This window comes from Schistocerca cancellata, unplaced genomic scaffold (genome assembly GCF_023864275.1).
Source record: "Schistocerca cancellata isolate TAMUIC-IGC-003103 unplaced genomic scaffold, iqSchCanc2.1 HiC_scaffold_1082, whole genome shotgun sequence".
In the NCBI taxonomy this organism is placed as follows: Eukaryota; Metazoa; Arthropoda; class Insecta; order Orthoptera; family Acrididae; genus Schistocerca; species Schistocerca cancellata.
The window spans coordinates 190,288-214,781 of NW_026047081.1; the positions used below are offsets into that span (position 1 = coordinate 190,288).

At 51.4% G+C, this 24,494-nt stretch overlaps 50 non-coding genes across 50 annotated transcripts; 10 read left to right on the top strand and 40 right to left on the bottom strand.

Annotated features, from left to right (window-relative positions):
- Positions 1-590: 590 nt before the first annotated feature.
- On the bottom strand, positions 591-664 carry Trnai-aau (transfer RNA isoleucine (anticodon AAU)). The gene has a single exon. It is a non-coding gene; the product is annotated as a tRNA-Ile (tRNA).
- A 257-nt stretch (positions 665-921) lies between these two features.
- On the bottom strand, positions 922-993 carry Trnae-uuc (transfer RNA glutamic acid (anticodon UUC)). The gene has a single exon. It is a non-coding gene; the product is annotated as a tRNA-Glu (tRNA).
- A 432-nt stretch (positions 994-1,425) lies between these two features.
- Positions 1,426-1,498, bottom strand: Trnam-cau (transfer RNA methionine (anticodon CAU)). Its single transcript has one exon. It is a non-coding gene; the product is annotated as a tRNA-Met (tRNA).
- Positions 1,499-1,792: 294 nt separating this feature from the next.
- On the bottom strand, positions 1,793-1,863 carry Trnas-gcu (transfer RNA serine (anticodon GCU)). Its single transcript has one exon. It is a non-coding gene; the product is annotated as a tRNA-Ser (tRNA).
- A 323-nt stretch (positions 1,864-2,186) lies between these two features.
- On the top strand, positions 2,187-2,258 carry Trnag-ucc (transfer RNA glycine (anticodon UCC)). Its single transcript has one exon. It is a non-coding gene; the product is annotated as a tRNA-Gly (tRNA).
- A 746-nt stretch (positions 2,259-3,004) lies between these two features.
- On the bottom strand, positions 3,005-3,078 carry Trnai-aau (transfer RNA isoleucine (anticodon AAU)). The gene has a single exon. It is a non-coding gene; the product is annotated as a tRNA-Ile (tRNA).
- Positions 3,079-3,335: 257 nt separating this feature from the next.
- On the bottom strand, positions 3,336-3,407 carry Trnae-uuc (transfer RNA glutamic acid (anticodon UUC)). Its single transcript has one exon. It is a non-coding gene; the product is annotated as a tRNA-Glu (tRNA).
- Positions 3,408-3,839: 432 nt separating this feature from the next.
- Positions 3,840-3,912, bottom strand: Trnam-cau (transfer RNA methionine (anticodon CAU)). Its single transcript has one exon. It is a non-coding gene; the product is annotated as a tRNA-Met (tRNA).
- A 294-nt stretch (positions 3,913-4,206) lies between these two features.
- Trnag-gcc (transfer RNA glycine (anticodon GCC)) lies at positions 4,207-4,277 on the bottom strand. Its single transcript has one exon. It is a non-coding gene; the product is annotated as a tRNA-Gly (tRNA).
- Positions 4,278-4,600: 323 nt separating this feature from the next.
- On the top strand, positions 4,601-4,672 carry Trnag-ucc (transfer RNA glycine (anticodon UCC)). Its single transcript has one exon. It is a non-coding gene; the product is annotated as a tRNA-Gly (tRNA).
- Positions 4,673-5,418: 746 nt separating this feature from the next.
- On the bottom strand, positions 5,419-5,492 carry Trnai-aau (transfer RNA isoleucine (anticodon AAU)). The gene has a single exon. It is a non-coding gene; the product is annotated as a tRNA-Ile (tRNA).
- A 257-nt stretch (positions 5,493-5,749) lies between these two features.
- Trnae-uuc (transfer RNA glutamic acid (anticodon UUC)) lies at positions 5,750-5,821 on the bottom strand. Its single transcript has one exon. It is a non-coding gene; the product is annotated as a tRNA-Glu (tRNA).
- Positions 5,822-6,253: 432 nt separating this feature from the next.
- On the bottom strand, positions 6,254-6,326 carry Trnam-cau (transfer RNA methionine (anticodon CAU)). The gene has a single exon. It is a non-coding gene; the product is annotated as a tRNA-Met (tRNA).
- A 294-nt stretch (positions 6,327-6,620) lies between these two features.
- Trnag-gcc (transfer RNA glycine (anticodon GCC)) lies at positions 6,621-6,691 on the bottom strand. The gene has a single exon. It is a non-coding gene; the product is annotated as a tRNA-Gly (tRNA).
- A 323-nt stretch (positions 6,692-7,014) lies between these two features.
- On the top strand, positions 7,015-7,086 carry Trnag-ucc (transfer RNA glycine (anticodon UCC)). Its single transcript has one exon. It is a non-coding gene; the product is annotated as a tRNA-Gly (tRNA).
- A 746-nt stretch (positions 7,087-7,832) lies between these two features.
- Trnai-aau (transfer RNA isoleucine (anticodon AAU)) lies at positions 7,833-7,906 on the bottom strand. Its single transcript has one exon. It is a non-coding gene; the product is annotated as a tRNA-Ile (tRNA).
- Positions 7,907-8,163: 257 nt separating this feature from the next.
- Positions 8,164-8,235, bottom strand: Trnae-uuc (transfer RNA glutamic acid (anticodon UUC)). Its single transcript has one exon. It is a non-coding gene; the product is annotated as a tRNA-Glu (tRNA).
- A 432-nt stretch (positions 8,236-8,667) lies between these two features.
- Positions 8,668-8,740, bottom strand: Trnam-cau (transfer RNA methionine (anticodon CAU)). Its single transcript has one exon. It is a non-coding gene; the product is annotated as a tRNA-Met (tRNA).
- A 294-nt stretch (positions 8,741-9,034) lies between these two features.
- On the bottom strand, positions 9,035-9,105 carry Trnag-gcc (transfer RNA glycine (anticodon GCC)). Its single transcript has one exon. It is a non-coding gene; the product is annotated as a tRNA-Gly (tRNA).
- Positions 9,106-9,428: 323 nt separating this feature from the next.
- On the top strand, positions 9,429-9,500 carry Trnag-ucc (transfer RNA glycine (anticodon UCC)). Its single transcript has one exon. It is a non-coding gene; the product is annotated as a tRNA-Gly (tRNA).
- Positions 9,501-10,246: 746 nt separating this feature from the next.
- On the bottom strand, positions 10,247-10,320 carry Trnai-aau (transfer RNA isoleucine (anticodon AAU)). The gene has a single exon. It is a non-coding gene; the product is annotated as a tRNA-Ile (tRNA).
- A 257-nt stretch (positions 10,321-10,577) lies between these two features.
- Positions 10,578-10,649, bottom strand: Trnae-uuc (transfer RNA glutamic acid (anticodon UUC)). Its single transcript has one exon. It is a non-coding gene; the product is annotated as a tRNA-Glu (tRNA).
- A 432-nt stretch (positions 10,650-11,081) lies between these two features.
- Positions 11,082-11,154, bottom strand: Trnam-cau (transfer RNA methionine (anticodon CAU)). The gene has a single exon. It is a non-coding gene; the product is annotated as a tRNA-Met (tRNA).
- A 294-nt stretch (positions 11,155-11,448) lies between these two features.
- Positions 11,449-11,519, bottom strand: Trnag-gcc (transfer RNA glycine (anticodon GCC)). The gene has a single exon. It is a non-coding gene; the product is annotated as a tRNA-Gly (tRNA).
- Positions 11,520-11,842: 323 nt separating this feature from the next.
- Positions 11,843-11,914, top strand: Trnag-ucc (transfer RNA glycine (anticodon UCC)). The gene has a single exon. It is a non-coding gene; the product is annotated as a tRNA-Gly (tRNA).
- Positions 11,915-12,660: 746 nt separating this feature from the next.
- Trnai-aau (transfer RNA isoleucine (anticodon AAU)) lies at positions 12,661-12,734 on the bottom strand. Its single transcript has one exon. It is a non-coding gene; the product is annotated as a tRNA-Ile (tRNA).
- A 257-nt stretch (positions 12,735-12,991) lies between these two features.
- On the bottom strand, positions 12,992-13,063 carry Trnae-uuc (transfer RNA glutamic acid (anticodon UUC)). Its single transcript has one exon. It is a non-coding gene; the product is annotated as a tRNA-Glu (tRNA).
- A 432-nt stretch (positions 13,064-13,495) lies between these two features.
- Trnam-cau (transfer RNA methionine (anticodon CAU)) lies at positions 13,496-13,568 on the bottom strand. The gene has a single exon. It is a non-coding gene; the product is annotated as a tRNA-Met (tRNA).
- Positions 13,569-13,862: 294 nt separating this feature from the next.
- Trnag-gcc (transfer RNA glycine (anticodon GCC)) lies at positions 13,863-13,933 on the bottom strand. Its single transcript has one exon. It is a non-coding gene; the product is annotated as a tRNA-Gly (tRNA).
- Positions 13,934-14,256: 323 nt separating this feature from the next.
- On the top strand, positions 14,257-14,328 carry Trnag-ucc (transfer RNA glycine (anticodon UCC)). Its single transcript has one exon. It is a non-coding gene; the product is annotated as a tRNA-Gly (tRNA).
- A 746-nt stretch (positions 14,329-15,074) lies between these two features.
- Trnai-aau (transfer RNA isoleucine (anticodon AAU)) lies at positions 15,075-15,148 on the bottom strand. Its single transcript has one exon. It is a non-coding gene; the product is annotated as a tRNA-Ile (tRNA).
- A 257-nt stretch (positions 15,149-15,405) lies between these two features.
- Positions 15,406-15,477, bottom strand: Trnae-uuc (transfer RNA glutamic acid (anticodon UUC)). Its single transcript has one exon. It is a non-coding gene; the product is annotated as a tRNA-Glu (tRNA).
- Positions 15,478-15,909: 432 nt separating this feature from the next.
- On the bottom strand, positions 15,910-15,982 carry Trnam-cau (transfer RNA methionine (anticodon CAU)). Its single transcript has one exon. It is a non-coding gene; the product is annotated as a tRNA-Met (tRNA).
- Positions 15,983-16,276: 294 nt separating this feature from the next.
- Trnag-gcc (transfer RNA glycine (anticodon GCC)) lies at positions 16,277-16,347 on the bottom strand. Its single transcript has one exon. It is a non-coding gene; the product is annotated as a tRNA-Gly (tRNA).
- A 323-nt stretch (positions 16,348-16,670) lies between these two features.
- Trnag-ucc (transfer RNA glycine (anticodon UCC)) lies at positions 16,671-16,742 on the top strand. Its single transcript has one exon. It is a non-coding gene; the product is annotated as a tRNA-Gly (tRNA).
- A 746-nt stretch (positions 16,743-17,488) lies between these two features.
- Trnai-aau (transfer RNA isoleucine (anticodon AAU)) lies at positions 17,489-17,562 on the bottom strand. Its single transcript has one exon. It is a non-coding gene; the product is annotated as a tRNA-Ile (tRNA).
- Positions 17,563-17,819: 257 nt separating this feature from the next.
- On the bottom strand, positions 17,820-17,891 carry Trnae-uuc (transfer RNA glutamic acid (anticodon UUC)). Its single transcript has one exon. It is a non-coding gene; the product is annotated as a tRNA-Glu (tRNA).
- A 432-nt stretch (positions 17,892-18,323) lies between these two features.
- Trnam-cau (transfer RNA methionine (anticodon CAU)) lies at positions 18,324-18,396 on the bottom strand. Its single transcript has one exon. It is a non-coding gene; the product is annotated as a tRNA-Met (tRNA).
- A 294-nt stretch (positions 18,397-18,690) lies between these two features.
- Positions 18,691-18,761, bottom strand: Trnag-gcc (transfer RNA glycine (anticodon GCC)). Its single transcript has one exon. It is a non-coding gene; the product is annotated as a tRNA-Gly (tRNA).
- Positions 18,762-19,084: 323 nt separating this feature from the next.
- Trnag-ucc (transfer RNA glycine (anticodon UCC)) lies at positions 19,085-19,156 on the top strand. The gene has a single exon. It is a non-coding gene; the product is annotated as a tRNA-Gly (tRNA).
- A 746-nt stretch (positions 19,157-19,902) lies between these two features.
- On the bottom strand, positions 19,903-19,976 carry Trnai-aau (transfer RNA isoleucine (anticodon AAU)). The gene has a single exon. It is a non-coding gene; the product is annotated as a tRNA-Ile (tRNA).
- Positions 19,977-20,233: 257 nt separating this feature from the next.
- On the bottom strand, positions 20,234-20,305 carry Trnae-uuc (transfer RNA glutamic acid (anticodon UUC)). The gene has a single exon. It is a non-coding gene; the product is annotated as a tRNA-Glu (tRNA).
- Positions 20,306-20,737: 432 nt separating this feature from the next.
- Positions 20,738-20,810, bottom strand: Trnam-cau (transfer RNA methionine (anticodon CAU)). Its single transcript has one exon. It is a non-coding gene; the product is annotated as a tRNA-Met (tRNA).
- A 294-nt stretch (positions 20,811-21,104) lies between these two features.
- Positions 21,105-21,175, bottom strand: Trnag-gcc (transfer RNA glycine (anticodon GCC)). Its single transcript has one exon. It is a non-coding gene; the product is annotated as a tRNA-Gly (tRNA).
- Positions 21,176-21,498: 323 nt separating this feature from the next.
- Trnag-ucc (transfer RNA glycine (anticodon UCC)) lies at positions 21,499-21,570 on the top strand. The gene has a single exon. It is a non-coding gene; the product is annotated as a tRNA-Gly (tRNA).
- Positions 21,571-22,316: 746 nt separating this feature from the next.
- Positions 22,317-22,390, bottom strand: Trnai-aau (transfer RNA isoleucine (anticodon AAU)). Its single transcript has one exon. It is a non-coding gene; the product is annotated as a tRNA-Ile (tRNA).
- A 257-nt stretch (positions 22,391-22,647) lies between these two features.
- Trnae-uuc (transfer RNA glutamic acid (anticodon UUC)) lies at positions 22,648-22,719 on the bottom strand. The gene has a single exon. It is a non-coding gene; the product is annotated as a tRNA-Glu (tRNA).
- A 432-nt stretch (positions 22,720-23,151) lies between these two features.
- On the bottom strand, positions 23,152-23,224 carry Trnam-cau (transfer RNA methionine (anticodon CAU)). Its single transcript has one exon. It is a non-coding gene; the product is annotated as a tRNA-Met (tRNA).
- Positions 23,225-23,518: 294 nt separating this feature from the next.
- Trnag-gcc (transfer RNA glycine (anticodon GCC)) lies at positions 23,519-23,589 on the bottom strand. The gene has a single exon. It is a non-coding gene; the product is annotated as a tRNA-Gly (tRNA).
- Positions 23,590-23,912: 323 nt separating this feature from the next.
- On the top strand, positions 23,913-23,984 carry Trnag-ucc (transfer RNA glycine (anticodon UCC)). The gene has a single exon. It is a non-coding gene; the product is annotated as a tRNA-Gly (tRNA).
- The last annotated feature ends 510 nt before the right edge of the window (positions 23,985-24,494 follow it).

Genomic DNA, 24,494 nt, shown 5'->3' on the forward strand with positions numbered 1-24,494 from the left:
GACGCTCTCCAATCGGCCTATATCAAAAGGACAAGCACGCGAAACGACTGAGAGAGGTATGGCGAGGCGGGCACAACATTACTTATGCCTCAAGTAAATACCTGCTGCCTGTTATCATGTACTGTCTGATTTTACATGTTCTGTCAGACAAATTCAGTTTTATTACTAGTACATTTCTTTTTTTTTCTTTCTTTGTTGCAAATTTTACAACACGCTCCTTCCTTTCACTGTGGCCGCACGGCGCGACTTGGCATACCGAGAGGCAAAACGTGGCGCCAGTGCCCTTGACCGAATAGCGCTGCAGCTCCGAAACCGAAGAGGAAACAGAAATACGAATTGAAACTGTCGACAGTGCCCTATGTTCGCAGGCGGTCACCCGCCCAAGCACTGACAACGCCCAACGTCGCGTAGTTGTGGTGATCGGACGAGAAACTGTGTGTTCAGCGTGCTGTGACCAGTGAAATGTTTTAGCGCGTCCCGACAAGTCGCGTTCGGGTCCCCTATCAGCTCCCACACAATGTGACGATTTCTTTGTCACCATACTTCCCCGGAGAAATCGGCGTTGCCTTTTTGAAGTAGTAAAATCGTAGTGGCCCGTGGGGGGATCGAACCCACGACCTTCGCGTTATTAGCACGACGCTCTAACCAACTGAGCTAACGGGCCTCGGTGCAGGCAGTCTCCCATTGCTTCGCGGGAGTTGCTCTGCGTATTGCCATGTAACATTTCTATGGCAGCAATCCAACAGTGGAGCAGCGTCTCTTCTCCCTCTATGCCGCTGCTCGTAGTAATTTCGTTGCGTGCCCGTTTCTCTCGACTGTTGTCAGCTGACGTTTACGAACCAGTAGATATAATGCGAGGAGGACGTGAAACAGCATTTCGCACCGTCAAAACTTGTCGTCATTTGTTCCGAAAAAATTCCATTCCGGTACCGGGAATCGAACCCGGGCCTCCTGGGTGAAATCCAGGTATCCTAGCCACTAGACCACACCGGACGCGCACATTCTTCTCCGGGTTTACACCCCCTCCACTCGCTTTCCGTCACGCACTTTCCCTGTTTGCGAGCATCTTCTCGCGTATGGCAAAAGTCACAGTCCATTGCTTTTGGCCTCGTTGTTGCAGGGGTAGGAGGAAAAGCAAAGCTGTAAGTAGTAATATTTATTTACTTATTTCGCAAGTAAAGACCTACTGCCTGTCATTATATAGCAGGTCATACATTGTGTTACATGTTATATCATACGAAATTCAGTTTTATTACTAGTACTTTTTTTCTTGAAAATTTTACAAAAGAACTGCAACTAGTAATAACGGGAAGTAAACATTTTCACGCTGAGTCGTTGGAGCCTTGTGGATAACCTACTACTAAGTGTTTCGCTCCGTCGCAACCCCAGAGCCGTCGACTTAGCTGTGAACGATAGTAAATTAAATGCCCCGGGTGAGGATCGAACTCACGACCTTAAGATTATGAGACTTACGCGCTGCCTACTGCGCTACCGAGGCAGGCGAACGCCACACCTTCTGGAATCTTGCTAAGTACCAAATACCAGAGGTAGAGAGTCTGCACTCCGTGGCTCATTTTTTTCTGTTGCTACACGTGCATTCCCGGCGCCGCAGGCAACTTGCGATGCTAGGCCGACGCCAGTATGTACAATAGCACGCAAGAGTCCAAACGAGCAGTCGTGCGCGCTGCATGATTGCTTCTTTCCACACGGAATGCCGCGGTTCATTCTCATGGCTCACGCAGTTCGAGTGCGAAAGACACGCAGCACCACTATCGGAGAGAAAACAAAACGATGCATCGGCCGGGAATCGAACCCGGGCCGCCCGCGTAGCAGGCGAGCATTCTACCACTGAACCACCGATGCTCAGCTAGTTCACAGCTTCCTGGTGCTTTCCGCTGCAGACGTCTGAGGGGAAAGTGGGACTGCCGTCCAGCGCCGTCGCATCCTCTCGAGATAATGCTACAGACGCTGAATCCTGCACTGCACTGCTTAAAAATGATCGTCTAAGTACTCTTGCAGCGCACGCACGCGACGACTCTTGCCAAAGGACGCGAAATGTGCGTAGAGACGCTGCCTGGATGAGCTCGCCTACCCCGTAACGCGCCTACAGCTACGACCACCTTCAGGCGCCGCCGACAGGCGGGAAGCACACACAGCGCGGCTCGCGAGGCGCGGAAGGGAACTGTGCGGTGGTGGTGTAATGGTCAGCATAGTTGCCTTCCAAGCAGTTGATCCGGGTTAGATTCCCGGCCACCGCAGCAGGCTTTTACTTTTGCGTATAAGTACTTTTGCCACGCGTCCTTAAATTAATGTTTCTTTCCCCATCTTACTCGCTGCAGGCCACCCTATAGCGTGTGCGTCGATTCCCCTTGAGTCTCGACTTGTCTCGACTTTGCTCAGCTGACGCGAGAGCTGACGCTCTCCAATCGGCCTATATCAAAAGGACAAGCACGCGAAACGACTGAGAGAGGTATGGCGAGGCGGGCACAACATTACTTATGCCTCAAGTAAATACCTGCTGCCTGTTATCATGTACTGTCTGATTTTACATGTTCTGTCAGACAAATTCAGTTTTATTACTAGTACATTTCTTTTTTTTTCTTTCTTTGTTGCAAATTTTACAACACGCTCCTTCCTTTCACTGTGGCCGCACGGCGCGACTTGGCATACCGAGAGGCAAAACGTGGCGCCAGTGCCCTTGACCGAATAGCGCTGCAGCTCCGAAACCGAAGAGGAAAGAGAAATACGAATTGAAACTGTCGACAGTGCCCTATGTTCGCAGGCGGTCACCCGCCCAAGCACTGACAACGCCCAACGTCGCGTAGTTGTGGTGATCGGACGAGAAACTGTGTGTTCAGCGTGCTGTGACCAGTGAAATGTTTTAGCGCGTCGCGACAAGTCGCGTTCGGGTCCCCTATCACCTCCCACACAATGTGACGATTTCTTTGTCACCATACTTCCCCGGAGAAATCGGCGTTGCCTTTTTGAAGTAGTAAAATCGTAGTGGCCCGTGGGGGGATCGAACCCACGACCTTCGCGTTATTAGCACGACGCTCTAACCAACTGAGCTAACGGGCCTCGGTGCAGGCAGTCTCCCATTGCTTCGCGGGAGTTGCTCTGCGTATTGCCATGTAACATTTCTATGGCAGCAATCCAACAGTGGAGCAGCGTCTCTTCTCCCTCTATGCCGCTGCTCGTAGTAATTTCGTTGCGTGCCCGTTTCTCTCGACTGTTGTCAGCTGACGTTTACGAACCAGTAGATATAATGCGAGGAGGACGTGAAACAGCATTTCGCACCGTCAAAACTTGTCGTCATTTGTTCCGAAAAAATTCCATTCCGGTACCGGGAATCGAACCCGGGCCTCCTGGGTGAAAGCCAGGTATCCTAGCCACTAGACCACACCGGACGCGCACATTCTTCTCCGGGTTTACACCGCCTCCACTCGCTTTCCGTCACGCACTTTCCCTGTTTGCGAGCATCTTCTCGCGTATGGCAAAAGTCACAGTCCATTGCTTTTGGCCTCGTTGTTGCAGGGGTAGGAGGAAAAGCAAAGCTGTAAGTAGTAATATTTATTTACTTATTTCGCAAGTAAAGACCTACTGCCTGTCATTATATAGCAGGTCATACATTGTGTTACATGTTATATCATACGAAATTCAGTTTTATTACTAGTATTTTTTTTCTTGAAAATTTTACAAAAGAACTGCAGCTAGTAATAACGGGAAGTAAACATTTTCACGCTGAGTCGTTGGAGCCTTGTGGATAACCTACTACTAAGTGTTTCGCTCCGTCGCAACCCCAGAGCCGTCGACTTAGCTGTGAACGATAGTAAATTAAATGCCCCGGGTGAGGATCGAACTCACGACCTTAAGATTATGAGACTTACGCGCTGCCTACTGCGCTACCGAGGCAGGCGAACGCCACACCTTCTGGAATCTTGCTAAGTAGCAAATACCAGAGGTAGAGAGTCTGCACTCCGTGGCTCATTTTTTTCTGTTGCTACACGTGCATTCCCGGCGCCGCAGGCAACTTGCGATGCTAGGCCGACGCCAGTATGTACAATAGCACGCAAGAGTCCAAACGAGCAGTCGTGCGCGCTGCATGATTGCTTCTTTCCACACGGAATGCCGCGGTTCATTCTCATGGCTCACGCAGTTCGAGTGCGAAAGACACGCAGCACCACTATCGGAGAGAAAACAAAACGATGCATCGGCCGGGAATCGAACCCGGGCCGCCCGCGTGGCAGGCGAGCATTCTACCACTGAACCACCGATGCTCAGCTAGTTCACAGCTTCCTGGTGCTTTCCGCTGCAGACGTCTGAGGGGAAAGTGGGACTGCCGTCCAGCGCCGTCGCATCCTCTCGAGAGAATGCTACAGACGCTGAATCCTGCACTGCACTGCTTAAAAATGATCGTCTAAGTACTCTTGCAGCGCACGCACGCGACGACTCTTGCCAAAGGACGCGAAATGTGCGTAGAGACGCTGCCTGGATGAGCTCGCCTACCCCGTAACGCGCCTACAGCTACGACCACCTTCAGGCGCCGCCGACAGGCGGGAAGCACACACAGCGCGGCTCGCGAGGCGCGGAAGGGAACTGTGCGGTGGTGGTGTAATGGTCAGCATAGTTGCCTTCCAAGCAGTTGATCCGGGTTCGATTCCCGGCCACCGCAGCAGGCTTTTACTTTTGCGTATAAGTACTTTTGCCACGCGTCCTTAAATTAATGTTTCTTTCCCCATCTTACTCGCTGCAGGCCACCCTATAGCGTGTGCGTCGATTCCCCTTGAGTCTCGACTTGTCTCGACTTTGCTCAGCTGACGCGAGAGCTGACGCTCTCCAATCGGCCTATATCAAAAGGACAAGCACGCGAAACGACTGAGAGAGGTATGGCGAGGCGGGCACAACATTACTTATGCCTCAAGTAAATACCTGCTGCCTGTTATCATGTACTGTCTGATTTTACATGTTCTGTCAGACAAATTCAGTTTTATTACTAGTACATTTCTTTTTTTTTCTTTCTTTGTTGCAAATTTTACAACACGCTCCTTCCTTTCACTGTGGCCGCACGGCGCGACTTGGCATACCGAGAGGCAAAACGTGGCGCCAGTGCCCTTGACCGAATAGCGCTGCAGCTCCGAAACCGAAGAGGAAAGAGAAATACGAATTGAAACTGTCGACAGTGCCCTATGTTCGCAGGCGGTCACCCGCCCAAGCACTGACAACGCCCAACGTCGCGTAGTTGTGGTGATCGGACGAGAAACTGTGTGTTCAGCGTGCTATGACCAGTGAAATGTTTTAGCGCGTCGCGACAAGTCGCGTTCGGGTCCCCTATCACCTCCCACACAATGTGACGATTTCTTTGTCACCATACTTCCCCGGAGAAATCGGCGTTGCCTTTTTGAAGTAGTAAAATCGTAGTGGCCCGTGGGGGGATCGAACCCACGACCTTCGCGTTATTAGCACGACGCTCTAACCAACTGAGCTAACGGGCCTCGGTGCAGGCAGTCTCCCATTGCTTCGCGGGAGTTGCTCTGCGTATTGCCATGTAACATTTCTATGGCAGCAATCCAACAGTGGAGCAGCGTCTCTTCTCCCTCTATGCCGCTGCTCGTAGTAATTTCGTTGCGTGCCCGTTTCTCTCGACTGTTGTCAGCTGACGTTTACGAACCAGTAGATATAATGCGAGGAGGACGTGAAACAGCATTTCGCACCGTCAAAACTTGTCGTCATTTGTTCCGAAAAAATTCCATTCCGGTACCGGGAATCGAACCCGGGCCTCCTGGGTGAAAGCCAGGTATCCTAGCCACTAGACCACACCGGACGCGCACATTCTTCTCCGGGTTTACACCGCCTCCACTCGCTTTCCGTCACGCACTTTCCCTGTTTGCGAGCATCTTCTCGCGTATGGCAAAAGTCACAGTCCATTGCTTTTGGCCTCGTTGTTGCAGGGGTAGGAGGAAAAGCAAAGCTGTAAGTAGTAATATTTATTTACTTATTTCGCAAGTAAAGACCTACTGCCTGTCATTATATAGCAGGTCATACATTGTGTTACATGTTATATCATACGAAATTCAGTTTTATTACTAGTATTTTTTTTCTTGAAAATTTTACAAAAGAACTGCAGCTAGTAATAACGGGAAGTAAACATTTTCACGCTGAGTCGTTGGAGCCTTGTGGATAACCTACTACTAAGTGTTTCGCTCCGTCGCAACCCCAGAGCCGTCGACTTAGCTGTGAACGATAGTAAATTAAATGCCCCGGGTGAGGATCGAACTCACGACCTTAAGATTATGAGACTTACGCGCTGCCTACTGCGCTACCGAGGCAGGCGAACGCCACACCTTCTGGAATCTTGCTAAGTAGCAAATACCAGAGGTAGAGAGTCTGCACTCCGTGGCTCATTTTTTTCTGTTGCTACACGTGCATTCCCGGCGCCGCAGGCAACTTGCGATGCTAGGCCGACGCCAGTATGTACAATAGCACGCAAGAGTCCAAACGAGCAGTCGTGCGCGCTGCATGATTGCTTCTTTCCACACGGAATGCCGCGGTTCATTCTCATGGCTCACGCAGTTCGAGTGCGAAAGACACGCAGCACCACTATCGGAGAGAAAACAAAACGATGCATCGGCCGGGAATCGAACCCGGGCCGCCCGCGTGGCAGGCGAGCATTCTACCACTGAACCACCGATGCTCAGCTAGTTCACAGCTTCCTGGTGCTTTCCGCTGCAGACGTCTGAGGGGAAAGTGGGACTGCCGTCCAGCGCCGTCGCATCCTCTCGAGAGAATGCTACAGACGCTGAATCCTGCACTGCACTGCTTAAAAATGATCGTCTAAGTACTCTTGCAGCGCACGCACGCGACGACTCTTGCCAAAGGACGCGAAATGTGCGTAGAGACGCTGCCTGGATGAGCTCGCCTACCCCGTAACGCGCCTACAGCTACGACCACCTTCAGGCGCCGCCGACAGGCGGGAAGCACACACAGCGCGGCTCGCGAGGCGCGGAAGGGAACTGTGCGGTGGTGGTGTAATGGTCAGCATAGTTGCCTTCCAAGCAGTTGATCCGGGTTCGATTCCCGGCCACCGCAGCAGGCTTTTACTTTTGCGTATAAGTACTTTTGCCACGCGTCCTTAAATTAATGTTTCTTTCCCCATCTTACTCGCTGCAGGCCACCCTATAGCGTGTGCGTCGATTCCCCTTGAGTCTCGACTTGTCTCGACTTTGCTCAGCTGACGCGAGAGCTGACGCTCTCCAATCGGCCTATATCAAAAGGACAAGCACGCGAAACGACTGAGAGAGGTATGGCGAGGCGGGCACAACATTACTTATGCCTCAAGTAAATACCTGCTGCCTGTTATCATGTACTGTCTGATTTTACATGTTCTGTCAGACAAATTCAGTTTTATTACTAGTACATTTCTTTTTTTTTCTTTCTTTGTTGCAAATTTTACAACACGCTCCTTCCTTTCACTGTGGCCGCACGGCGCGACTTGGCATACCGAGAGGCAAAACGTGGCGCCAGTGCCCTTGACCGAATAGCGCTGCAGCTCCGAAACCGAAGAGGAAAGAGAAATACGAATTGAAACTGTCGACAGTGCCCTATGTTCGCAGGCGGTCACCCGCCCAAGCACTGACAACGCCCAACGTCGCGTAGTTGTGGTGATCGGACGAGAAACTGTGTGTTCAGCGTGCTGTGACCAGTGAAATGTTTTAGCGTGTCCCGACAAGTCGCGTTCGGGTCCCCTATCACCTCCCACACAATGTGACGATTTCTTTGTCACCATACTTCCCCGGAGAAATCGGCGTTGCCTTTTTGAAGTAGTAAAATCGTAGTGGCCCGTGGGGGGATCGAACCCACGACCTTCGCGTTATTAGCACGACGCTCTAACCAACTGAGCTAACGGGCCTCGGTGCAGGCAGTCTCCCATTGCTTCGCGGGAGTTGCTCTGCGTATTGCCATGTAACATTTCTATGGCAGCAATCCAACAGTGGAGCAGCGTCTCTTCTCCCTCTATGCCGCTGCTCGTAGTAATTTCGTTGCGTGCCCGTTTCTCTCGACTGTTGTCAGCTGACGTTTACGAACCAGTAGATATAATGCGAGGAGGACGTGAAACAGCATTTCGCACCGTCAAAACTTGTCGTCATTTGTTCCGAAAAAATTCCATTCCGGTACCGGGAATCGAACCCGGGCCTCCTGGGTGAAAGCCAGGTATCCTAGCCACTAGACCACACCGGACGCGCACATTCTTCTCCGGGTTTACACCGCCTCCACTCGCTTTCCGTCACGCACTTTCCCTGTTTGCGAGCATCTTCTCGCGTATGGCAAAAGTCACAGTCCATTGCTTTTGGCCTCGTTGTTGCAGGGGTAGGAGGAAAAGCAAAGCTGTAAGTAGTAATATTTATTTACTTATTTCGCAAGTAAAGACCTACTGCCTGTCATTATATAGCAGGTCATACATTGTGTTACATGTTATATCATACGAAATTCAGTTTTATTACTAGTATTTTTTTTCTTGAAAATTTTACAAAAGAACTGCAACTAGTAATAACGGGAAGTAAACATTTTCACGCTGAGTCGTTGGAGCCTTGTGGATAACCTACTACTAAGTGTTTCGCTCCGTCGCAACCCCAGAGCCGTCGACTTAGCTGTGAACGATAGTAAATTAAATGCCCCGGGTGAGGATCGAACTCACGACCTTAAGATTATGAGACTTACGCGCTGCCTACTGCGCTACCGAGGCAGGCGAACGCCACACCTTCTGGAATCTTGCTAAGTACCAAATACCAGAGGTAGAGAGTCTGCACTCCGTGGCTCATTTTTTTCTGTTGCTACACGTGCATTCCCGGCGCCGCAGGCAACTTGCGATGCTAGGCCGACGCCAGTATGTACAATAGCACGCAAGAGTCCAAACGAGCAGTCGTGCGCGCTGCATGATTGCTTCTTTCCACACGGAATGCCGCGGTTCATTCTCATGGCTCACGCAGTTCGAGTGCGAAAGACACGCAGCACCACTATCGGAGAGAAAACAAAACGATGCATCGGCCGGGAATCGAACCCGGGCCGCCCGCGTGGCAGGCGAGCATTCTACCACTGAACCACCGATGCTCAGCTAGTTCACAGCTTCCTGGTGCTTTCCGCTGCAGACGTCTGAGGGGAAAGTGGGACTGCCGTCCAGCGCCGTCGCATCCTCTCGAGAGAATGCTACAGACGCTGAATCCTGCACTGCACTGCTTAAAAATGATCGTCTAAGTACTCTTGCAGCGCACGCACGCGACGACTCTTGCCAAAGGACGCGAAATGTGCGTAGAGACGCTGCCTGGATGAGCTCGCCTACCCCGTAACGCGCCTACAGCTACGACCACCTTCAGGCGCCGCCGACAGGCGGGAAGCACACACAGCGCGGCTCGCGAGGCGCGGAAGGGAACTGTGCGGTGGTGGTGTAATGGTCAGCATAGTTGCCTTCCAAGCAGTTGATCCGGGTTCGATTCCCGGCCACCGCAGCAGGCTTTTACTTTTGCGTATAAGTACTTTTGCCACGCGTCCTTAAATTAATGTTTCTTTCCCCATCTTACTCGCTGCAGGCCACCCTATAGCGTGTGCGTCGATTCCCCTTGAGTCTCGACTTGTCTCGACTTTGCTCAGCTGACGCGAGAGCTGACGCTCTCCAATCGGCCTATATCAAAAGGACAAGCACGCGAAACGACTGAGAGAGGTATGGCGAGGCGGGCACAACATTACTTATGCCTCAAGTAAATACCTGCTGCCTGTTATCATGTACTGTCTGATTTTACATGTTCTGTCAGACAAATTCAGTTTTATTACTAGTACATTTCTTTTTTTTTCTTTCTTTGTTGCAAATTTTACAACACGCTCCTTCCTTTCACTGTGGCCGCACGGCGCGACTTGGCATACCGAGAGGCAAAACGTGGCGCCAGTGCCCTTGACCGAATAGCGCTGCAGCTCCGAAACCGAAGAGGAAAGAGAAATACGAATTGAAACTGTCGACAGTGCCCTATGTTCGCAGGCGGTCACCCGCCCAAGCACTGACAACGCCCAACGTCGCGTAGTTGTGGTGATCGGACGAGAAACTGTGTGTTCAGCGTGCTGTGACCAGTGAAATGTTTTAGCGCGTCCCGACAAGTCGCGTTCGGGTCCCCTATCAGCTCCCACACAATGCGACGATTTCTTTGTCACCATACTTCCCCGGAGAAATCGGCGTTGCCTTTTTGAAGTAGTAAAATCGTAGTGGCCCGTGGGGGGATCGAACCCACGACCTTCGCGTTATTAGCACGACGCTCTAACCAACTGAGCTAACGGGCCTCGGTGCAGGCAGTCTCCCATTGCCTCGCGGGAGTTGCTCTGCGTATTGCCATGTAACATTTCTATGGCAGCAATCCAACAGTGGAGCAGCGTCTCTTCTCCCTCTATGCCGCTGCTCGTAGTAATTTCGTTGCGTGCCCGTTTCTCTCGACTGTTGTCAGCTGACGTTTACGAACCAGTAGATATAATGCGAGGAGGACGTGAAACAGCATTTCGCACCGTCAAAACTTGTCGTCATTTGTTCCGAAAAAATTCCATTCCGGTACCGGGAATCGAACCCGGGCCTCCTGGGTGAAAGCCAGGTATCCTAGCCACTAGACCACACCGGACGCGCACATTCTTCTCCGGGTTTACACCCCCTCCACTCGCTTTCCGTTACGCACTTTCCCTGTTTGCGAGCATCTTCTCGCGTATGGCAAAAGTCACAGTCCTTTGCTTTTGGCCTCGTTGTTGCAGCGGTAGGAGGAAAAGCAAAGCTGTAAGTAGTAATATTTATTTACTTATTTCGCAAGTAAAGACCTACTGCCTGTCATTATATAGCAGGTCATACATTGTGTTACATGTTATATCATACGAAATTCAGTTTTATTACTAGTACTTTTTTTCTTGAAAATTTTACAAAAGAACTGCAACTAGTAATAACGGGAAGTAAACATTTTCACGCTGAGTCGTTGGAGCCTTGTGGATAACCTACTACTAAGTGTTTCGCTCCGTCGCAACCCCAGAGCCGTCGACTTAGCTGTGAACGATAGTAAATTAAATGCCCCGGGTGAGGATCGAACTCACGACCTTAAGATTATGAGACTTACGCGCTGCCTACTGCGCTACCGAGGCAGGCGAACGCCACACCTTCTGGAATCTTGCTAAGTACCAAATACCAGAGGTAGAGAGTCTGCACTCCGTGGCTCATTTTTTTCTGTTGCTACACGTGCATTCCCGGCGCCGCAGGCAACTTGCGATGCTAGGCCGACGCCAGTATGTACAATAGCACGCAAGAGTCCAAACGAGCAGTCGTGCGCGCTGCATGATTGCTTCTTTCCACACGGAATGCCGCGGTTCATTCTCATGGCTCACGCAGTTCGAGTGCGAAAGACACGCAGCACCACTATCGGAGAGAAAACAAAACGATGCATCGGCCGGGAATCGAACCCGGGCCGCCCGCGTGGCAGGCGAGCATTCTACCACTGAACCACCGATGCTCAGCTAGTTCACAGCTTCCTGGTGCTTTCCGCTGCAGACGTCTGAGGGGAAAGTGGGACTGCCGTCCAGCGCCGTCGCATCCTCTCGAGAGAATGCTACAGACGCTGAATCCTGCACTGCACTGCTTAAAAATGATCGTCTAAGTACTCTTGCAGCGCACGCACGCGACGACTCTTGCCAAAGGACGCGAAATGTGCGTAGAGACGCTGCCTGGATGAGCTCGCCTACCCCGTAACGCGCCTACAGCTACGACCACCTTCAGGCGCCGCCGACAGGCGGGAAGCACACACAGCGCGGCTCGCGAGGCGCGGAAGGGAACTGTGCGGTGGTGGTGTAATGGTCAGCATAGTTGCCTTCCAAGCAGTTGATCCGGGTTCGATTCCCGGCCACCGCAGCAGGCTTTTACTTTTGCGTATAAGTACTTTTGCCACGCGTCCTTAAATTAATGTTTCTTTCCCCATCTTACTCGCTGCAGGCCACCCTATAGCGTGTGCGTCGATTCCCCTTGAGTCTCGACTTGTCTCGACTTTGCTCAGCTGACGCGAGAGCTGACGCTCTCCAATCGGCCTATATCAAAAGGACAAGCACGCGAAACGACTGAGAGAGGTATGGCGAGGCGGGCACAACATTACTTATGCCTCAAGTAAATACCTGCTGCCTGTTATCATGTACTGTCTGATTTTACATGTTCTGTCAGACAAATTCAGTTTTATTACTAGTACATTTCTTTTTTTTTCTTTCTTTGTTGCAAATTTTACAACACGCTCCTTCCTTTCACTGTGGCCGCACGGCGCGACTTGGCATACCGAGAGGCAAAACGTGGCGCCAGTGCCCTTGACCGAATAGCGCTGCAGCTCCGAAACCGAAGAGGAAAGAGAAATACGAATTGAAACTGTCGACAGTGCCCTATGTTCGCAGGCGGTCACCCGCCCAAGCACTGACAACGCCCAACGTCGCGTAGTTGTGGTGATCGGACGAGAAACTGTGTGTTCAGCGTGCTGTGACCAGTGAAATGTTTTAGCGCGTCCCGACAAGTCGCGTTCGGGTCCCCTATCACCTCCCACACAATGTGACGATTTCTTTGTCACCATACTTCCCCGGAGAAATCGGCGTTGCCTTTTTGAAGTAGTAAAATCGTAGTGGCCCGTGGGGGGATCGAACCCACGACCTTCGCGTTATTAGCACGACGCTCTAACCAACTGAGCTAACGGGCCTCGGTGCAGGCAGTCTCCCATTGCTTCGCGGGAGTTGCTCTGCGTATTGCCATGTAACATTTCTATGGCAGCAATCCAACAGTGGAGCAGCGTCTCTTCTCCCTCTATGCCGCTGCTCGTAGTAATTTCGTTGCGTGCCCGTTTCTCTCGACTGTTGTCAGCTGACGTTTACGAACCAGTAGATATAATGCGAGGAGGACGTGAAACAGCATTTCGCACCGTCAAAACTTGTCGTCATTTGTTCCGAAAAAATTCCATTCCGGTACCGGGAATCGAACCCGGGCCTCCTGGGTGAAAGCCAGGTATCCTAGCCACTAGACCACACCGGACGCGCACATTCTTCTCCGGGTTTACACCGCCTCCACTCGCTTTCCGTCACGCACTTTCCCTGTTTGCGAGCATCTTCTCGCGTATGGCAAAAGTCACAGTCCATTGCTTTTGGCCTCGTTGTTGCAGGGGTAGGAGGAAAAGCAAAGCTGTAAGTAGTAATATTTATTTACTTATTTCGCAAGTAAAGACCTACTGCCTGTCATTATATAGCAGGTCATACATTGTGTTACATGTTATATCATACGAAATTCAGTTTTATTACTAGTACTTTTTTTCTTGAAAATTTTACAAAAGAACTGCAACTAGTAATAACGGGAAGTAAACATTTTCACGCTGAGTCGTTGGAGCCTTGTGGATAACCTACTACTAAGTGTTTCGCTCCGTCGCAACCCCAGAGCCGTCGACTTAGCTGTGAACGATAGTAAATTAAATGCCCCGGGTGAGGATCGAACTCACGACCTTAAGATTATGAGACTTACGCGCTGCCTACTGCGCTACCGAGGCAGGCGAACGCCACACCTTCTGGAATCTTGCTAAGTACCAAATACCAGAGGTAGAGAGTCTGCACTCCGTGGCTCATTTTTTTCTGTTGCTACACGTGCATTCCCGGCGCCGCAGGCAACTTGCGATGCTAGGCCGACGCCAGTATGTACAATAGCACGCAAGAGTCCAAACGAGCAGTCGTGCGCGCTGCATGATTGCTTCTTTCCACACGGAATGCCGCGGTTCATTCTCATGGCTCACGCAGTTCGAGTGCGAAAGACACGCAGCACCACTATCGGAGAGAAAACAAAACGATGCATCGGCCGGGAATCGAACCCGGGCCGCCCGCGTGGCAGGCGAGCATTCTACCACTGAACCACCGATGCTCAGCTAGTTCACACCTTCCTGGTGCTTTCCGCTGCAGACGTCTGAGGGGAAAGTGGGACTGCCGTCCAGCGCCGTCGCATCCTCTCGAGAGAATGCTACAGACGCTGAATCCTGCACTGCACTGCTTAAAAATGGTCGTCTAAGTACTCTTGCAGCGCACGCACGCGACGACTCTTGCCAAAGGACGCGAAATGTGCGTAGAGACGCTGCCTGGATGAGCTCGCCTACCCCGTAACGCGCCTACAGCTACGACCACCTTCAGGCGCCGCCGACAGGCGGGAAGCACACACAGCGCGGCTCGCGAGGCGCGGAAGGGAACTGTGCGGTGGTGGTGTAATGGTCAGCATAGTTGCCTTCCAAGCAGTTGATCCGGGTTCGATTCCCGGCCACCGCAGCAGGCTTTTACTTTTGCGTATAAGTACTTTTGCCACGCGTCCTTAAATTAATGTTTCTTTCCCCATCTTACTCGCTGCAGGCCACCCTATAGCGTGTGCGTCGATTCCCCTTGAGTCTCGACTTGTCTCGACTTTGCTCAGCTGACGCGAGAGCTGACGCTCTCCAATCGGCCTATATCAAAAGGACAAGCACGCGAAACGACTGAGAGAGGTATGGCGAGGCGGGCACAACATTACTTATGCCTCAAGTAAATACCTGCTGCCTGTTATCATGTACTGTCTGATTTTACATGTTCTGTCAGACAAATTCAGTTTTATTACTAGTACATTTCTTTTTTTTTCTTTCTTTGTTGCAAATTTTACAACACGCTCCTTCCTTTCACTGTGGCCGCACGGCGCGACTTGGCATACCGAGAGGCAAAACGTGGCGCCAGTGCCCTTGACCGAATAGCGCTGCAGCTCCGAAACCGAAGAGGAAAGAGAAATACGAATTGAAACTGTCGACAGTGCCCTATGTTCGCAGGCGGTCACCCGCCCAAGCACTGACAACGCCCAACGTCGCGTAGTTGTGGTGATCGGACGAGAAACTGTGTGTTCAGCGTGCTGTGACCAGTGAAATGTTTTAGCGCGTCCCGACAAGTCGCGTTCGGGTCCCCTATCAGCTCCCACACAATGCGACGATTTCTTTGTCACCATACTTCCCCGGAGAAATCGGCGTTGCCTTTTTGAAGTAGTAAAATCGTAGTGGCCCGTGGGGGGATCGAACCCACGACCTTCGCGTTATTAGCACGACGCTCTAACCAACTGAGCTAACGGGCCTCGGTGCAGGCAGTCTCCCATTGCCTCGCGGGAGTTGCTCTGCGTATTGCCATGTAACATTTCTATGGCAGCAATCCAACAGTGGAGCAGCGTCTCTTCTCCCTCTATGCCGCTGCTCGTAGTAATTTCGTTGCGTGCCCGTTTCTCTCGACTGTTGTCAGCTGACGTTTACGAACCAGTAGATATAATGCGAGGAGGACGTGAAACAGCATTTCGCACCGTCAAAACTTGTCGTCATTTGTTCCGAAAAAATTCCATTCCGGTACCGGGAATCGAACCCGGGCCTCCTGGGTGAAAGCCAGGTATCCTAGCCACTAGACCACACCGGACGCGCACATTCTTCTCCGGGTTTACACCCCCTCCACTCGCTTTCCGTTACGCACTTTCCCTGTTTGCGAGCATCTTCTCGCGTATGGCAAAAGTCACAGTCCTTTGCTTTTGGCCTCGTTGTTGCAGCGGTAGGAGGAAAAGCAAAGCTGTAAGTAGTAATATTTATTTACTTATTTCGCAAGTAAAGACCTACTGCCTGTCATTATATAGCAGGTCATACATTGTGTTACATGTTATATCATACGAAATTCAGTTTTATTACTAGTACTTTTTTTCTTGAAAATTTTACAAAAGAACTGCAACTAGTAATAACGGGAAGTAAACATTTTCACGCTGAGTCGTTGGAGCCTTGTGGATAACCTACTACTAAGTGTTTCGCTCCGTCGCAACCCCAGAGCCGTCGACTTAGCTGTGAACGATAGTAAATTAAATGCCCCGGGTGAGGATCGAACTCACGACCTTAAGATTATGAGACTTACGCGCTGCCTACTGCGCTACCGAGGCAGGCGAACGCCACACCTTCTGGAATCTTGCTAAGTACCAAATACCAGAGGTAGAGAGTCTGCACTCCGTGGCTCATTTTTTTCTGTTGCTACACGTGCATTCCCGGCGCCGCAGGCAACTTGCGATGCTAGGCCGACGCCAGTATGTACAATAGCACGCAAGAGTCCAAACGAGCAGTCGTGCGCGCTGCATGATTGCTTCTTTCCACACGGAATGCCGCGGTTCATTCTCATGGCTCACGCAGTTCGAGTGCGAAAGACACGCAGCACCACTATCGGAGAGAAAACAAAACGATGCATCGGCCGGGAATCGAACCCGGGCCGCCCGCGTGGCAGGCGAGCATTCTACCACTGAACCACCGATGCTCAGCTAGTTCACAGCTTCCTGGTGCTTTCCGCTGCAGACGTCTGAGGGGAAAGTGGGACTGCCGTCCAGCGCCGTCGCATCCTCTCGAGAGAATGCTACAGACGCTGAATCCTGCACTGCACTGCTTAAAAATGATCGTCTAAGTACTCTTGCAGCGCACGCACGCGACGACTCTTGCCAAAGGACGCGAAATGTGCGTAGAGACGCTGCCTGGATGAGCTCGCCTACCCCGTAACGCGCCTACAGCTACGACCACCTTCAGGCGCCGCCGACAGGCGGGAAGCACACACAGCGCGGCTCGCGAGGCGCGGAAGGGAACTGTGCGGTGGTGGTGTAATGGTCAGCATAGTTGCCTTCCAAGCAGTTGATCCGGGTTCGATTCCCGGCCACCGCAGCAGGCTTTTACTTTTGCGTATAAGTACTTTTGCCACGCGTCCTTAAATTAATGTTTCTTTCCCCATCTTACTCGCTGCAGGCCACCCTATAGCGTGTGCGTCGATTCCCCTTGAGTCTCGACTTGTCTCGACTTTGCTCAGCTGACGCGAGAGCTGACGCTCTCCAATCGGCCTATATCAAAAGGACAAGCACGCGAAACGACTGAGAGAGGTATGGCGAGGCGGGCACAACATTACTTATGCCTCAAGTAAATACCTGCTGCCTGTTATCATGTACTGTCTGATTTTACATGTTCTGTCAGACAAATTCAGTTTTATTACTAGTACATTTCTTTTTTTTTCTTTCTTTGTTGCAAATTTTACAACACGCTCCTTCCTTTCACTGTGGCCGCACGGCGCGACTTGGCATACCGAGAGGCAAAACGTGGCGCCAGTGCCCTTGACCGAATAGCGCTGCAGCTCCGAAACCGAAGAGGAAAGAGAAATACGAATTGAAACTGTCGACAGTGCCCTATGTTCGCAGGCGGTCACCCGCCCAAGCACTGACAACGCCCAACGTCGCGTAGTTGTGGTGATCGGACGAGAAACTGTGTGTTCAGCGTGCTGTGACCAGTGAAATGTTTTAGCGCGTCCCGACAAGTCGCGTTCGGGTCCCCTATCACCTCCCACACAATGTGACGATTTCTTTGTCACCATACTTCCCCGGAGAAATCGGCGTTGCCTTTTTGAAGTAGTAAAATCGTAGTGGCCCGTGGGGGGATCGAACCCACGACCTTCGCGTTATTAGCACGACGCTCTAACCAACTGAGCTAACGGGCCTCGGTGCAGGCAGTCTCCCATTGCTTCGCGGGAGTTGCTCTGCGTATTGCCATGTAACATTTCTATGGCAGCAATCCAACAGTGGAGCAGCGTCTCTTCTCCCTCTATGCCGCTGCTCGTAGTAATTTCGTTGCGTGCCCGTTTCTCTCGACTGTTGTCAGCTGACGTTTACGAACCAGTAGATATAATGCGAGGAGGACGTGAAACAGCATTTCGCACCGTCAAAACTTGTCGTCATTTGTTCCGAAAAAATTCCATTCCGGTACCGGGAATCGAACCCGGGCCTCCTGGGTGAAAGCCAGGTATCCTAGCCACTAGACCACACCGGACGCGCACATTCTTCTCCGGGTTTACACCGCCTCCACTCGCTTTCCGTCACGCACTTTCCCTGTTTGCGAGCATCTTCTCGCGTATGGCAAAAGTCACAGTCCATTGCTTTTGGCCTCGTTGTTGCAGGGGTAGGAGGAAAAGCAAAGCTGTAAGTAGTAATATTTATTTACTTATTTCGCAAGTAAAGACCTACTGCCTGTCATTATATAGCAGGTCATACATTGTGTTACATGTTATATCATACGAAATTCAGTTTTATTACTAGTACTTTTTTTCTTGAAAATTTTACAAAAGAACTGCAACTAGTAATAACGGGAAGTAAACATTTTCACGCTGAGTCGTTGGAGCCTTGTGGATAACCTACTACTAAGTGTTTCGCTCCGTCGCAACCCCAGAGCCGTCGACTTAGCTGTGAACGATAGTAAATTAAATGCCCCGGGTGAGGATCGAACTCACGACCTTAAGATTATGAGACTTACGCGCTGCCTACTGCGCTACCGAGGCAGGCGAACGCCACACCTTCTGGAATCTTGCTAAGTACCAAATACCAGAGGTAGAGAGTCTGCACTCCGTGGCTCATTTTTTTCTGTTGCTACACGTGCATTCCCGGCGCCGCAGGCAACTTGCGATGCTAGGCCGACGCCAGTATGTACAATAGCACGCAAGAGTCCAAACGAGCAGTCGTGCGCGCTGCATGATTGCTTCTTTCCACACGGAATGCCGCGGTTCATTCTCATGGCTCACGCAGTTCGAGTGCGAAAGACACGCAGCACCACTATCGGAGAGAAAACAAAACGATGCATCGGCCGGGAATCGGACCCGGGCCGCCCGCGTGGCAGGCGAGCATTCTACCACTGAACCACCGATGCTCAGCTAGTTCACAGCTTCCTGGTGCTTTCCGCTGCAGACGTCTGAGGGGAAAGTGGGACTGCCGTCCAGCGCCGTCGCATCCTCTCGAGAGAATGCTACAGACGCTGAATCCTGCACTGCACTGCTTAAAAATGATCGTCTAAGTACTCTTGCAGCGCACGCACGCGACGACTCTTGCCAAAGGACGCGAAATGTGCGTAGAGACGCTGCCTGGATGAGCTCGCCTACCCCGTAACGCGCCTACAGCTACGACCACCTTCAGGCGCCGCCGACAGGCGGGAAGCACACACAGCGCGGCTCGCGAGGCGCGGAAGGGAACTGTGCGGTGGTGGTGTAATGGTCAGCATAGTTGCCTTCCAAGCAGTTGATCCGGGTTCGATTCCCGGCCACCGCAGCAGGCTTTTACTTTTGCGTATAAGTACTTTTGCCACGCGTCCTTAAATTAATGTTTCTTTCCCCATCTTACTCGCTGCAGGCCACCCTATAGCGTGTGCGTCGATTCCCCTTGAGTCTCGACTTGTCTCGACTTTGCTCAGCTGACGCGAGAGCTGACGCTCTCCAATCGGCCTATATCAAAAGGACAAGCACGCGAAACGACTGAGAGAGGTATGGCGAGGCGGGCACAACATTACTTATGCCTCAAGTAAATACCTGCTGCCTGTTATCATGTACTGTCTGATTTTACATGTTCTGTCAGACAAATTCAGTTTTATTACTAGTACATTTCTTTTTTTTTCTTTCTTTGTTGCAAATTTTACAACACGCTCCTTCCTTTCACTGTGGCCGCACGGCGCGACTTGGCATACCGAGAGGCAAAACGTGGCGCCAGTGCCCTTGACCGAATAGCGCTGCAGCTCCGAAACCGAAGAGGAAAGAGAAATACGAATTGAAACTGTCGACAGTGCCCTATGTTCGCAGGCGGTCACCCGCCCAAGCACTGACAACGCCCAACGTCGCGTAGTTGTGGTGATCGGACGAGAAACTGTGTGTTCAGCGTGCTGTGACCAGTGAAATGTTTTAGCGCGTCCCGACAAGTCGCGTTCGGGTCCCCTATCAGCTCCCACACAATGCGACGATTTCTTTGTCACCATACTTCCCCGGAGAAATCGGCGTTGCCTTTTTGAAGTAGTAAAATCGTAGTGGCCCGTGGGGGGATCGAACCCACGACCTTCGCGTTATTAGCACGACGCTCTAACCAACTGAGCTAACGGGCCTCGGTGCAGGCAGTCTCCCATTGCTTCGCGGGAGTTGCTCTGCGTATTGCCATGTAACATTTCTATGGCAGCAATCCAACAGTGGAGCAGCGTCTCTTCTCCCTCTATGCCGCTGCTCGTAGTAATTTCGTTGCGTGCCCGTTTCTCTCGACTGTTGTCAGCTGACGTTTACGAACCAGTAGATATAATGCGAGGAGGACGTGAAACAGCATTTCGCACCGTCAAAACTTGTCGTCATTTGTTCCGAAAAAATTCCATTCCGGTACCGGGAATCGAACCCGGGCCTCCTGGGTGAAAGCCAGGTATCCTAGCCACTAGACCACACCGGACGCGCACATTCTCCTCCGGGTTTACACCCCGTCCACTCGCTTTCCGTTACGCACTTTCCCTGTTTGCGAGCATCTTCTCGCGTATGGCAAAAGTCACAGTCCATTGCTTTTGGCCTCGTTGTTGCAGGGGTAGGAGGAAAAGCAAAGCTGTAAGTAGTAATATTTATTTACTTATTTCGCAAGTAAAGACCTACTGCCTGTCATTATATAGCAGGTCATACATTGTGTTACATGTTATATCATACGAAATTCAGTTTTATTACTAGTATTTTTTTTCTTGAAAATTTTACAAAAGAACTGCAACTAGTAATAACGGGAAGTAAACATTTTCACGCTGAGTCGTTGGAGCCTTGTGGATAACCTACTACTAAGTGTTTCGCTCCGTCGCAACCCCAGAGCCGTCGACTTAGCTGTGAACGATAGTAAATTAAATGCCCCGGGTGAGGATCGAACTCACGACCTTAAGATTATGAGACTTACGCGCTGCCTACTGCGCTACCGAGGCAGGCGAACGCCACACCTTCTGGAATCTTGCTAAGTACCAAATACCAGAGGTAGAGAGTCTGCACTCCGTGGCTCATTTTTTTCTGTTGCTACACGTGCATTCCCGGCGCCGCAGGCAACTTGCGATGCTAGGCCGACGCCAGTATGTACAATAGCACGCAAGAGTCCAAACGAGCAGTCGTGCGCGCTGCATGATTGCTTCTTTCCACACGGAATGCCGCGGTTCATTCTCATGGCTCACGCAGTTCGAGTGCGAAAGACACGCAGCACCACTATCGGAGAGAAAACAAAACGATGCATCGGCCGGGAATCGAACCCGGGCCGCCCGCGTGGCAGGCGAGCATTCTACCACTGAACCACCGATGCTCAGCTAGTTCACAGCTTCCTGGTGCTTTCCGCTGCAGACGTCTGAGGGGAAAGTGGGACTGCCGTCCAGCGCCGTCGCATCCTCTCGAGAGAATGCTACAGACGCTGAATCCTGCACTGCACTGCTTAAAAATGATCGTCTAAGTACTCTTGCAGCGCACGCACGCGACGACTCTTGCCAAAGGACGCGAAATGTGCGTAGAGACGCTGCCTGGATGAGCTCGCCTACCCCGTAACGCGCCTACAGCTACGACCACCTTCAGGCGCCGCCGACAGGCGGGAAGCACACACAGCGCGGCTCGCGAGGCGCGGAAGGGAACTGTGCGGTGGTGGTGTAATGGTCAGCATAGTTGCCTTCCAAGCAGTTGATCCGGGTTCGATACCCGGCCACCGCAGCAGGCTTTTACTTTTGCGTATAAGTACTTTTGCCACGCGTCCTTAAATTAATGTTTCTTTCCCCATCTTACTCGCTGCAGGCCACCCTATAGCGTGTGCGTCGATTCCCCTTGAGTCTCGACTTGTCTCGACTTTGCTCAGCTGACGCGAGAGCTGACGCTCTCCAATCGGCCTATATCAAAAGGACAAGCACGCGAAACGACTGAGAGAGGTATGGCGAGGCGGGCACAACATTACTTATGCCTCAAGTAAATACCTGCTGCCTGTTATCATGTACTGTCTGATTTTACATGTTCTGTCAGACAAATTCAGTTTTATTACTAGTACATTTCTTTTTTTTTCTTTCTTTGTTGCAAATTTTACAACACGCTCCTTCCTTTCACTGTGGCCGCACGGCGCGACTTGGCATACCGAGAGGCAAAACGTGGCGCCAGTGCCCTTGACCGAATAGCGCTGCAGCTCCGAAACCGAAGAGGAAAGAGAAATACGAATTGAAACTGTCGACAGTGCCCTATGTTCGCAGGCGGTCACCCGCCCAAGCACTGACAACGCCCAACGTCGCGTAGTTGTGGTGATCGGACGAGAAACTGTGTGTTCAGCGTGCTGTGACCAGTGAAATGTTTTAGCGCGTCCCGACAAGTCGCGTTCGGGTCCCCTATCAGCTCCCACACAATGCGACGATTTCTTTGTCACCATACTTCCCCGGAGAAATCGGCGTTGCCTTTTTGAAGTAGTAAAATCGTAGTGGCCCGTGGGGGGATCGAACCCACGACCTTCGCGTTATTAGCACGACGCTCTAACCAACTGAGCTAACGGGCCTCGGTGCAGGCAGTCTCCCATTGCTTCGCGGGAGTTGCTCTGCGTATTGCCATGTAACATTTCTATGGCAGCAATCCAACAGTGGAGCAGCGTCTCTTCTCCCTCTATGCCGCTGCTCGTAGTAATTTCGTTGCGTGCCCGTTTCTCTCGACTGTTGTCAGCTGACGTTTACGAACCAGTAGATATAATGCGAGGAGGACGTGAAACAGCATTTCGCACCGTCAAAACTTGTCGTCATTTGTTCCGAAAAAATTCCATTCCGGTACCGGGAATCGAACCCGGGCCTCCTGGGTGAAAGCCAGGTATCCTAGCCACTAGACCACACCGGACGCGCACATTCTCCTCCGGGTTTACACCCCGTCCACTCGCTTTCCGTTACGCACTTTCCCTGTTTGCGAGCATCTTCTCGCGTATGGCAAAAGTCACAGTCCTTTGCTTTTGGCCTCGTTGTTGCAGCGGTAGGAGGAAAAGCAAAGCTGTAAGTAGTAATATTTATTTACTTATTTCGCAAGTAAAGACCTACTGCCTGTCATTATATAGCAGGTCATACATTGTGTTACATGTTATATCATACGAAATTCAGTTTTATTACTAGTACTTTTTTTCTTGAAAATTTTACAAAAGAACTGCAACTAGTAATAACGGGAAGTAAACATTTTCACGCTGAGTCGTTGGAGCCTTGTGGATAACCTACTACTAAGTGTTTCGCTCCGTCGCAACCCCAGAGCCGTCGACTTAGCTGTGAACGATAGTAAATTAAATGCCCCAGGTGAGGATCGAACTCACGACCTTAAGATTATGAGACTTACGCGCTGCCTACTGCGCTACCGAGGCAGGCGAACGCCACACCTTCTGGAATCTTGCTAAGTACCAAATACCAGAGGTAGAGAGTCTGCACTCCGTGGCTCATTTTTTTCTGTTGCTACACGTGCATTCCCGGCGCCGCAGGCAACTTGCGATGCTAGGCCGACGCCAGTATGTACAATAGCACGCAAGAGTCCAAACGAGCAGTCGTGCGCGCTGCATGATTGCTTCTTTCCACACGGAATGCCGCGGTTCATTCTCATGGCTCACGCAGTTCGAGTGCGAAAGACACGCAGCACCACTATCGGAGAGAAAACAAAACGATGCATCGGCCGGGAATCGAACCCGGGCCGCCCGCGTGGCAGGCGAGCATTCTACCACTGAACCACCGATGCTCAGCTAGTTCACAGCTTCCTGGTGCTTTCCGCTGCAGACGTCTGAGGGGAAAGTGGGACTGCCGTCCAGCGCCGTCGCATCCTCTCGAGAGAATGCTACAGACGCTGAATCCTGCACTGCACTGCTTAAAAATGATCGTCTAAGTACTCTTGCAGCGCACGCACGCGACGACTCTTGCCAAAGGACGCGAAATGTGCGTAGAGACGCTGCCTGGATGAGCTCGCCTACCCCGTAACGCGCCTACAGCTACGACCACCTTCAGGCGCCGCCGACAGGCGGGAAGCACACACAGCGCGGCTCGCGAGGCGCGGAAGGGAACTGTGCGGTGGTGGTGTAATGGTCAGCATAGTTGCCTTCCAAGCAGTTGATCCGGGTTCGATTCCCGGCCACCGCAGCAGGCTTTTACTTTTGCGTATAAGTACTTTTGCCACGCGTCCTTAAATTAATGTTTCTTTCCCCATCTTACTCGCTGCAGGCCACCCTATAGCGTGTGCGTCGATTCCCCTTGAGTCTCGACTTGTCTCGACTTTGCTCAGCTGACGCGAGAGCTGACGCTCTCCAATCGGCCTATATCAAAAGGACAAGCACGCGAAACGACTGAGAGAGGTATGGCGAGGCGGGCACAACATTACTTATGCCTCAAGTAAATACCTGCTGCCTGTTATCATGTACTGTCTGATTTTACATGTTCTGTCAGACAAATTCAGTTTTATTACTAGTACATTTCTTTTTTTTTCTTTCTTTGTTGCAAATTTTACAACACGCTCCTTCCTTTCACTGTGGCCGCACGGCGCGACTTGGCATACCGAGAGGCAAAACGTGGCGCCAGTGCCCTTGACCGAATAGCGCTGCAGCTCCGAAACCGAAGAGGAAAGAGAAATACGAATTGAAACTGTCGACAGTG